This window comes from Numida meleagris, chromosome 5 (genome assembly GCF_002078875.1).
Source record: "Numida meleagris isolate 19003 breed g44 Domestic line chromosome 5, NumMel1.0, whole genome shotgun sequence".
Lineage (NCBI taxonomy): Eukaryota > Metazoa > Chordata > Aves > Galliformes > Numididae > Numida > Numida meleagris.
In genome coordinates this window covers 49,819,035-49,823,854 of record NC_034413.1, presented here as the reverse complement: position 1 = coordinate 49,823,854, position 4,820 = coordinate 49,819,035, and the positions used below count along the sequence as shown (strand labels likewise).

The window sequence follows — 4,820 nt, the reverse complement described above, 5'->3', positions numbered from 1 at the left end:
TTAGATACTATTCTTAAGAATTTGGATCTCAAGAACAGCAGATATTACCAGCTACATCCTTCATTTTTCTTTCCCTCTTTATCTTAAGCTTTTTTCTTCCTGTAAATACAATATGAACTCTTATTAAAATTCATTCTAGAAAGCTTGTATTTCTTATATTTTTGCATACAATGATGATATTTCACATATATCTTAGCACAGCGTGAGGATTCACCAGCATCTCAAACACAGTGTATTAATTTTCATTTAACCTCAAGTTATTATAATTAATAATAGGATTATAATAGGATTAAAACTGTTAAGAAATGATACTTTTTCCCCTAGCGATACATATGCACCTTTCTGTTTGATCTAAAGAAAATATATTTTCTCACAAAAAAAAAAAAAAGGCTAGCAGAAACAAAGTATGTTGCTTTTAAGAAAGCCTGAATTTACCCTAGAGCCTAGTATAAATCAAGCAGAAGAGACCGTGTTAGGCATGCATTACAAGCAAGCTTCTTGAACATGATCATTGACACTTTAGCACGACACCCTTACACTGTGCCTTGGGCATAATCGTACTAGTAACAATTACAAAGGTTCAGACAATAAATACGAAAGAAATGTGCACAAAATTAAAGAGCCAACCATGTTAAAATGGCTTCTAAACAAGGTACCTTTCCTTCACTGCTAGAAGTCTTGTTGTTTGGTTAGTGCTTGTAATCATTCCAAAGGTGCAGATCTGGTTTAATTTTTGACAGAAGATGTAAAACAAATAAAATTTTAAGAAAAATAGAGACAAAAACAAATAGAGAAAGCAGTTACAGAATAACAGAGAGTCTAAATACATTCAGGTTTAATTAGAACCCAAAGAAGGGCAAAACAATTGGGAAAAAAAATGTTTTAAGAAACTGTATTAATTTCTACATCCATTCAAAATGCAGGATTATTTTTCATATTACATATCTGGTTCATATGCAAAATATTCATAGGAATAAATATTTTATTGCAGAAAGCATTGATCTCATGGTCCCGAATGAAAAGAAAATGTACAAAGAGAAAGTAGTTTAAAAGTATTTTTAATCAAGCTAGTTGCTAATTGTTTTGATCTCTCATTTCCTGGATCACAGCTCTGAGATGCAGCTCCTGAGGAATACAAGTCATGCAAAATTTTTCAAAGGTCTCTGACAGACGGTGCCTAATGGGCTTAGTTGCAAGTGTTTGATGTTATTTCCCCAACAGTTTGCTGGAGATTACGAAGGCTCCGTCAGGCTAGCGGACATGCGCGTGTGCTTTAGCTCTGGACAAAGTAGGTCACAGACCAACATATTACTTCAAACTCCCTTTTGTCAGTTATTAACTAGAGGAAACTAAATCAAAGCAACTTACATATCTACATGCATTCCGTGAGTTCCATGGAAAAAAAGTAAAGAGAAAGGTGAAACACTATCTCAAACCACTGCTACTAAGTCCTCCAGAGACTGCCAGAGTTCTGGGGCACTGGACACTTGAACTGGCGCAGCCTGGAGTGGAAAAAGCCTTAAGAAATTGTTGTTTCTGCAGTGTATATAGAGTATTTTTTATGTATGTAAATAGACTACTTTTATATGTATTTAGAGAATTATTAACAATGCTGAAATAAAGCAAATGCTGTAGCATAATCAGACTACTAATTCTTATGTCAATAACCAGGTTATTTGTTCTATGTATTTTTTAATTAATGAAGAGTATTCATGTAGCCTGTGCTGCCTATGATTACAAGAATTGCCCACATGTTATCAGAATTTACATTACTATATCATCTTGTCTTTTTCAGTGAAGTTCAGCTACTCTAATCCAGTGCAGAGATGAGAACAACTGTTACTAGTTGAAGGAGATAGGAGGAGCTGCACTACTTGCAGAATAGTCAAGTGTTGACGTCACACCTATCCGTGCTTAAATACACCATATTTCTCCAACCCAGAAGAAAAAGAACTGAATGTTAAATGATCTTTTGTTCTGAAATTCGCATGAATATTTTACCTTACAGCACTCAGGCCTTCTTACCAAAATGGCAGTTGCATCCTTTTCAATGTACGAAATTTAAATGTATTTAGACCAACTACATTTGCAAAACTACCATCACAATACTATCATTTAATTTATAATTGGTTCAGTGAATGAATTCCACGGACATTCCTATCCAGGAGACTAGAATGCACACTCAATTTTGAAGTCACATTTCTAACCTCTGTGTAACAATTAAAAAAAAAAATCATTGCACAAATTCATGGGTAATATTTCTGTACTCAAAGATCCACTTCACAGTCTAAAACCACATAAGAGCCGAGTGAAAATAAACAAACAAATAAATGGAAATTACAAGACAGACAGAAATTACAGCCACAGAAATATATAAAATTTGAAAGCCTTTCCTACATATATTGAACCAGGTACAAACTACTGTTCCTTTAGCTTACAAAGAAGAAAGTACATGTTTGCAAAAACTGCTAGGAAAAAAAAAGAGTGTTAATCATCTGCATGGATAACCAATGCTGCATCTGCTACATAATATGAAACTACTTATAATGATGCCACTACATCAATCAGAATAGTTACAAGTGTATTAAACAGTACATTTTCTCTTAAGGAATTGATGTGCAATCCCAAAAGTGAAGCGATATTCTTCTGAGTAACAACCAACCCCAAAATGCTCTGTCAGCAGAAGACTGTTTGACTGAAATCAAAAGTACAATTTTTCATCTAAGAAGTGGATAATTTTCATAAGGAACCGTTTATCCTTTTACAATGTCCAACCCCCTCATTCCATAGGATCACAGAATCACAGAACGATAGAATCGTAGAATCCTTAAGAGCTGTAAGGGACCTTTTAAAAGGCCATCTAGCCCAACTCCTCTGCCACTCCCAACTCCCCAGGGACACCATAGTTAGATCAGGTTGCCCAGAGCCATATCCAGCCTTGCCTTGAAAGTCTGCAGGGACAGGGACATCCACCACATTTTTGGACGGCCTGTTCCAGTGCCTCACAACCCTCACTGTAAAATACTTTTTCCTTATATCTGACCTAAATCTACCCTCTTTAAGCTTGAAAGCATTTCCCCTTGTTCTGTCACTGCAGACCCTGCTAAAGAGTCTGTCCCCTTCTTTCCTGTAGCTCCCCTTTAGTTATTGAAAGGCCACTATCAGGTCACCTCGGAGCCTTCTCTTCTCCAGGCAGAACAGCCCCAGCTCTCTCAGCCTGTCCTCATAGGAGTGGTGCTCCATCCCTAACATCCCTAAGCATCTCTTAGTTTGTCTTTTATGCCAGTGTAGCAAGCACAATAAAGTGATCACATTGCATACTATTCAATTGTATGTAGGGGAGGACGATCATGAATATAGAATTCAGACTTGAGCTACCTGTGGCTGTGCAACCAGATCAGACCACAAAACAATCAGCTCCCTGACTGACACAAAGCGCAAGACAAACAACAATTAGAGTAATGAAGGTGTGCCTCAAATTGTGAGGCAGTTGCAGTATAATGCAACAAGAATCTTCACAACTAACAAGTATTTTATGACACGCATTTAGCCAGTGCTGTTGTTTGTTTCACAGTATTCAAGGGCAAGAGAACAAGCAACATAAATGACACCTATCTTAAGATTTTTATTTGAAAAAAAGAAAAAGTTTAACTGCGCAATACATCTAGGGAGAAGAAGGGAGGATAAGAAACTGATGGGTTTAGCCATACCACAAAGACAATGTACAGGTTGCTCCGATACCCAGAAGCATTACTTTGTAGGAAGTCACCTCTCCTAACAGAGATTAAAACATAGTCACGCTCTGAAGGCTTCTTTCATCTTTGGTACACAATAGTGGCAAGAACATTTCTAAACCTATTGCAAGTACCTCTACGTGTTAAGGAAATTCCTTTCAGAGGCATTACTACAGGTTCTGATACTTTTGCATAAATTAACTTAAATATACTAGCCTTAAACTCGAATAATACTTATATTAACTTATATTCTTTCTTTCTTTTTTTTTCTCAAGGAAATGCAGGCTGAACGCACAAACACCTGGGTTAGATGACTGCCCTGAAACAGTAACCGGTACTGTGAGAGAATAGGCGTGAGCAAGGCTGAACAGGGGACGTTTTTTGTGCTTTTTTCCCCCTCCGTGTCACCTTCAACATGGGGAAAAAACGTGGAGCAGCTCACCACGATTACTGCCAGGATGTGCCTTGGTATTCAGTCTGAACCTACTCCCATTTGCCATGGATGAGAACAGCATCGGGACATTTTCATAGCCTTTTGGCATTATCTCCGGGACAAAAACGACGCATAGAGACGAACCACCTCAGAGCGCTCGGAACGCCCCGATCGCTCGGCATTACCACAGCCCCTCCCGCTCTGCGCGGACCATTGAGAGCTCCGAGCCGCCCCAGTAACGCTCCCCCCGCCCCTCCCCCTCACAGCCCGCACCCGACGCAGCCGGCAGGGGCGGGCCTCCGTGCGCCCTTACGTGAGAGGAAGAGGCGGTGCCCACCCGACGCCACCAGTAACGGCTGTGCGCTGCGTCTCCACCCCTCAGCGGGCGGCGGTGAGTGCGCCAGGCCAGCGCCGGCGTGGGACCGAGCGGGGCGGGAAGGCGCCGAGCTGAACGCTGGCACGGTTATATCTTTTTTTAATCGCCCCCTCTTCTTTCCCCCCCCCCTCCCCGCCTTCTCTCTTCGGCCGATCTGCGCTCCCCTCCTGCTGTCCCCGTTTGGGCGGGAAGGGCCCGCTCCGCGCTCGGCTCGGGGCCGGCGGCCCTGCGGGTGGGGGAGGGGCGGCGGGAAGAACGCGCCGACGGCCGCCGCGCG

At 41.0% G+C, this 4,820-nt stretch overlaps 1 protein-coding gene across 25 annotated transcripts in view; it reads left to right on the top strand.

Moving 5' to 3' along the window:
* The window catches only part of HNRNPA3 (heterogeneous nuclear ribonucleoprotein A3), a 17,877-nt gene continuing 17,463 nt past the window's right edge, over window positions 4,407–4,820 (top strand). For 19 of the 25 annotated variants that reach the window (XM_021399175.1, XM_021399169.1, XM_021399180.1 and 16 more), the window contains exon 1: window positions 4,475–4,629. The gene's annotated coding sequence lies outside the window, so the exon portion shown is untranslated. Of the gene's footprint in view, window positions 4,630–4,820 lie in introns of all 25 variants that reach the window. The other 6 variants (XM_021399172.1, XM_021399161.1, XM_021399171.1 and 3 more) reach the window with 4 other exon arrangements.